Raw genomic sequence first — 6991 nt, forward strand, 5'->3', positions numbered from 1 at the left:
TGAAGGGGTGAATAAGATTTATTTGATCATTTTGGCATCCATTATTGTTGAGTTTAACATGTTTGTTTGTCTCTATTTTAACATTTTTGTTTCTGTAATTTTTGGAGACACGACATTTAGTTGTAGGATGCCCGAGTTTGCTATAGATATAGCACAAATCAGTTGTGACAATCTTATCATTATGAAAGTCAATACCTTCTCTCTCATTGTGATTTTTCTCACTCAATTGTTTGACAATTCTGGATGAGTTAGTCCATCTATTTGCTTTTTCAAGCTTAACTTTTATCAATAAAATTTCTGCATTTATTTCCTCACCTTTTCTTTTTTCAAAAAAAAAATCGTTTTTTGTATTTTTTTTCAACTCCTTTTTCACGTTTTCTTCAGTTTCACCAATTTTTTCTTTTCCTTTTTCCAATAATTATCATCTTTACAATTCCAGATTTTTATATCTAGGTTAGATGACTCAAGTTTTACAACATGTTTTTTCAAACAAATGTTTTGTCTGTCAGTTACAATTTTATCATCTTTGAGTTCCATATACTCAAACTTTTGGTCTGCAAAGACTTTAAACAGCTGATTTCTTTCAGATGTTAATTCTTGGAAGTCATCAATTAGCACGTTCATTAATCCAGTCAACTTATATTTTTAAAAAAGATGCAGTTTTTCTTTTAGATCAATAATACTAACCTTTGAGTTTACATCATCTTCGATATCTCAATCTCATACATCCACGAAAGTTGTTTCATCTATTTCATCATCGAATTCTTCATTTTCAGAACCCTAACAAGCAACCACTGCACATTCCTCTTTTTTATTTCTTCCTTTTCTATCTTTTTTTTCCCTCCAATTCAGTTCCCATTATGGACAATTCTTAACATGATAATCAGTTTTGCCACACTTGTAACAACCATTTTGAGATTTATCATTTACCCACTTCTTCTAATTGGTTTCCTTCTTTTTATTTCCCTTCTCGTTCTTTAGATACGTCTAAGAGACTTTTGCTAGATGTTCTATTTGATCCTTATCATACTCAGTATCTTCCCCATCCGACACTTTCAAGGCGAATGACGTATAATTAAGCATTTCCTCCTTCTTTAAGATCATCCATGTTTATCTCATACGTTCTGAGATTCCCCACAAGTTCATCATGTGTCATGATGGAGATGTGTTTATATTCTCTTATAGCAGTTACTTTTACATCCTATTTGTTCTGTGTAAGGATCCTTAACACCTTGTAAAGATGTTCTTCACTCGGAAGAACTTTTCCTAATGATGACAATTCATTTATCAACTTAATGAGTTTAGTAATTATTTCTAGCAGAAACTCAATATCCTTCATATTTGAAAGTTTCATATTCAGTAAATAGCATAGCTACTCTGAGTTTTCTCACATGACTTGTTCCCTCATGAGCATCAATCAGTACATCCTAGATTTGTTTGGTAGTAGTAATGTTTGAAATTCGGTTGTACTCATCTGGTCCAATACCACAAATAAGAATGTTTTTGGTCTTACCATTTTTATTGAGGGGTGATAAATCATCCGCAGTGAAGTAAACACTTACTTTTGGTACTTGAACTACATCAACAGTCTTCATAGGAATGATAGGTCCAATCGTTATCTATCCCACAACACAGTCTTCCGCTTGAATTTAAATCTTCCATACACATATTCCACTAACCAAAGTTAGACCCATTAAACATTGGGGGTATGACAGTTGACTGTCCTTCGCTGTGACCAATGGGTGGTGCACAATTCATCTCGATTATCGTAAGTTATAACCTGTAAAAGATAATCTTGCTCTGATACCTATTGAAATTCTAAACAACGTCAATCATCTTAATCCTAAATTACTTAAGTGAACCAACATGCCTAACGTGTTTCATAGAAGTTATAAAGGTAATAAAGTAAGAACAAAGTATATTACATGGAACACCTGGATTAAAAGGTGTAAAAACCTTGACATTAACCCCAACTTCCCTAAATGACAACGAGCCTCAACAAACAAAAGATATCACAAGAATTTATTTAAAATAAAGATCAACTATTTAATTTCAATTCTACCACACACCTCCAAGGTATGTTTTCCCAATGTCTTCGAGTTTCCCTCAACTTGAACACTAAGATCCTAAATTCAATTTATAAATCACTGATCTAGAAATAAAAAAGTCACAAATACTAAGAAAGCTTCCTAGATTTTTTTCTTCTATAATCTTTGATCAGCAGCACTTCGAAAATCAATCTCTCAATTGTTTTGCTTTGGAATTGCGAGATTATTCTGAACACCTCTTCTTCTATTTATGCTCATGTATCCTGAAGCCTTCTACTCCATTGAATCCTCATTCGCTTAACCACTTGATTCAATATAGAGTTCTTCTTGTAATGAAACACTTTCATAAAATAGAAGTCCTTCTTGAAACAGTTCTCTTCAGATGACTTTGCCAATTTGTTCCATGTATTTTGTCATTTATCAAAACAATGCATATCCCAACAATAACTAAAGAAGGTTTAGATAACTCTGTACACCTCACACTCAATAGTTTCATGTTTGGAAGAAGTGAGACCAGTGCAAATGCAAGCAGTATATCGCAGGGAGTCATAATCTTGAGCTCGGAAATTTTCTTCCAACTCGTTCTAATTTTCTCAATAACATATGCAGATTCTTCTAAACTAGGCATCGTCAGTGATTTAAGATCTTTCCTCTCATAAAAAGATCTACATATCCCTTGCTTTTCTATTTTTTCCCAAGCAGGCATAACAAGGAGTTTAAGATGTAGACATATGAAAAGAAGAGATTTAAATGATGAGGGAAATACCTCTTGGCAGTATAATTCAACTAATTGTTCTGAACATACAAATTGTAATGGAAGATCAATTTCAATGTTTCCACGACTAAGGCTCATACAAATCTTTAGGATGCGGGTCAATTTTTCACGAGATGGAGTGTCGACATATATATACGGAGGTATTGATACTCTAATGAAAATTTACTTCATTACAAACAAGTCCAGCGTTTTCCAGAGACGTTGGTCAGACCTAGCCGATTGCCAAGCAGGACAAACTTGAGGAATTAAGAGATTAACTGGAAATGGTTGAAGGACTGAAATATCTTCACCAGAATATCAATATGAAGGTCCTCCCATCTCCTTACATGAGAATTTCCTTCTTCCATCACAACAACTTCAATCTTTTCTTGTTTTTGAAATGACATCGTTAAAGCTTCAATCTCCTAAGTTCTTGTAGAACCAATAAAGGTTATTAATTCTCTAGATCAAAGAAGAATAAAAAGGTATGTCTGGCAATATATAGAAACATAGAAGAGAGTACAAATACGTCCGAGGAGTACTGTGATGCCCAAAAGTGAAGAAACAAAGAAAATATAACCTGGAATTATGTTGGTTATAACGACGGAGAATTAAGTTCTCGGTAGCATAGCTGACGGAAGTATCACATTTCTTAAGGTTATAGACAACTATGCTCACAAAGACATAGTAGGAAATATTGATAAAGTAAGTTGTTATTTAAAAAAAAATCTTGTTAGTATATTGTTGATCCCTTAACATTTCCACCAGTGAAGGTTATAACATAATTTATTTTATGAAAGTATGGCTAATTAGTGATTCTTAGTAAATAAAGGTAGATGTATGAATTTTCAAATATAAAAAAGAGAAATGTCTTACCTCAATTCAGATTTGATTAATCATTTCATTGTACAGTAAAGCCTCCATAAATTAATGTGGGTGAGACCATGAAATTTTATTAGTTTAATAAGATATTATTTAATTGATAAATTAATATTTATTAATTTATAGATGGTTTGACATTTAATGAAGGTTAATGTGATAATATCAAAAATCATTGTACCTTTCTAATTTATGTATAATATTTATTGATTTCACATAAAATATATATATTATGCATAATGTACAACAAATACATCAGAATCATTTTATCTTTTACTAGTTTCAGCGTTGTGATGTTGGATAATAAGAGCTTTCAAGACGTATTTTGCAAAAGATTTATCATAGGATATAAGAAGACTATGAAGTGAGACAAACTGATCTAACAAAGATTAATTTTTTGGATGCTATCAATTTTGCAATCGCTGTTTGAACAACAAATGTTCAATAATATACAATAGCAAATTATTTTCGACAGTGTAAAATTTATTCGGGGGATACAATCTGAGAGAATTTGAATGCAAATGTCATGGGGGATATAATCTTCAACATAAACTTTTGGAGTTTCTTCATTCCACACAGACCATTAATGAATTTGTTGCATGTACTATGAAGATTTGAAAAAAAGAAACTTAATCAGTAATATTAATATCACATGTCCAAACAAAGATACATATATAACATATTAGAAAAACAAATAGCGAAAGATATGTATGTTTTTATTCTATATGGCGATGCAAAATCACAAAGATTCATATTCATAGAAGTGTAAAAAAATTCCATCTTTTGATTGTAACTATAATATATCTTTTTTCCTACTCGTAGAGAAGGATTGGGATGGAACAAGCACAATTAAAGTGATTTTTATCTTTTATGCTACTTGAGAATATTAGATATTTTGGCTTGGAATTAGAGAAATGATTTTTCTTCTACTACTTCGACAAAGGCCTATAGCACAAACTATAGCATGATTGGAGAGAAATTCTATAGACCCCCATGACATTTGCACTACAGGCAAAATTCCCCATGACGTTCTTTGAAAGAATATGAGGATGTGTCATAATCTTTTCCATGTTTTGTTCTCCCTCATTGTTTTTTTAAATCTTCTCCTTTGATGGCTTAAATGTGACAGGAGAGACCCGATACTTGCGAGTGTACCGTACCTTGTTGATGTTTGTCATGCCATAAAGAAGTTGAGCTTCTACTGGGTATAGTTGCTGCTTTAGCCTCAAGGTGAGAGTTGGTAAGCGACACCTTTGTTTACCGAATCTAAACTCCGGTAAAAGTACTGAAGGAGTACATTATCAGGCAAAACATAGGTTGGGCATTGTAGCACCATCTTGTTGAACCTTAGCCAAGTTTCATGCAGAGGCTCTCCATTCAGGCGCTTAATGCTTTGAATGTTATCTCGAATAGTCATTATCTTCAAGGGAGACAAAAATCAAACACTAAATGCGGTAACTAGGTCTTCAAATGAAGTGATGAAATTTCGGGTTAATTCATCTAACCACTTAAGAGCTTCCCCCATCGGGGAAAATGGGAATAATCATAGTCTAACTTACTCTTGAGAGATGCTATTTGAAAGAGAATGGCCCATAAACAATTAAATAGTTGTGAAAATGCTCGTGGGGATCCTCATGAGCCAATCCACTGAAGATTCATTTTAGTTGCTAGAGCTGCAACATATTGCTCGTTTTATGAAACATTGCATTCCCCTCGGCTGGGATAAACTTATGGCTCCACTACCTCCCATAAGATGGGGGTCATTGACATTTGGTGGCCAACTTGGCTACCATTATTGCCATTTACACTCATAGTTCATGCTTACAACACAAACACTTAAAACAAAATGAAAAATAAGTATGTAAACTACCATTAATAAGAATAAAAACTCTACTTAAATGCATTTTCACGTGAAACTACTCCTCGGCGGTGGCGCAATTTTGTTTCTTATTATGGCATGTGACACTACCATCCGGTATGAGTGTCTCTGATCGTCGATAGTTTAGTAACCCATCAAATGGTTGAGGTCGTGTCCTAAGGGAGCGGTTTTAGAGAAAAATTAGTTAAATTAGAACTTCATTCTAATTAGTCATCGCTAAAGAGAATAATGAATAAAAATATAGTAAATTAAAGGGGTGACAACAAAGTATCAAATAATGATGGCGGTTTTTGTCACAAGCATAGTAATAATTATAAAAATGAGAAAGTGAATCAAGCATGGGGAAAAGTTCTTGGGGTGTGACCGCAATACAAGTTGAGATAAGTAGTTGGGTACATGATTGATAGGAAATCTGCGAGATAATAGTGACTAGCCTAAACTTTAGAAGTAAATAGGTTCCCTATCATAGAACAAACCGGGTTTCAAATGATTTCCTCTCGGACACCCATTTGCCGAATAAAGGCTAGCCTAAGCCTTACCCCACTAACTCTCTTGAGCTCAATGTTAGGATACAGGACTAGGGTTCACCCTCTCTGGCTGAACCTCATGTTGACCCACTCCTTAGGGCGTTAGTCTAGAAATTTTGGTTTCACGATCTCTCTCTCTTTAAAGCCGAAAACACATGGGTGAGTTTATATTTGCAACTACAAACCAATTCAGTTAAACCACAACCACTAGTTGTAATCACCATTAAAATACATCTAACCTCTCACAAATCAAGATCCAACAATAATATCAACACAAATTTGCTAAATCATACCCCAAGAATGAGTTTTTTAGCCACACATTAAGCAATAAAAATTTACACCTATAATGATAATGAAATCATATGGGAATAAGAAATAAAACCTTAATATGAGCAAAGGAAAATGAAAAGAGAAGACCCACTTCCAACATGGAAAAAATGAAACCCTTCCTTCTTCAAGTCTCCCACAAAATCCTCTTATGAGAATATATGAAGAAAAATAATCTAAAGCCTCTAACCTATAAAAATGTTCGTATCTCTAAAAATAAAACCTACAGCTAGTATTTATAGATTTCAGATTAAGTTCTTCGGGAAACCACTCGACGAGGTTAGTCGTGACCGTGGAACTACTCGATGAATCACCCTTCTTCTAGTTCATCTCTATTTTGTGCCTGCCTTCAAAATCTTCGTATTCGGGACCATTGGGTCGTATTACATTGTTTTGCGAACCTGTGTGGTGATACGATGACTACTCCTTTCATTGCCTTTTGATCTTCTTTCTTCTAGTCTTCACATGTTTGGAACAAACAGTAACTCGCCAAGTGTTCTTGGCGATGCTCATGAGACTTCAGTTTCTATTAAAATAAATCCCTAAAAAGTCCAATTTGAAAAACTCATCAACATAC

At 33.7% G+C, this 6991-nt stretch overlaps 1 pseudogene; it reads right to left on the reverse strand.

Moving 5' to 3' along the window:
• Positions 1–2391: 2391 nt before the first annotated feature.
• On the reverse strand, positions 2392–3209 carry LOC107018507 (annotated as a pseudogene).
• Between the last annotated feature and the right edge of the window lie 3782 nt (positions 3210–6991).

The sequence above is a fragment of the Solanum pennellii genome, chromosome 1 (genome assembly GCF_001406875.1).
Source record: "Solanum pennellii chromosome 1, SPENNV200".
NCBI lineage: Eukaryota > Viridiplantae > Streptophyta > Magnoliopsida > Solanales > Solanaceae > Solanum > Solanum pennellii.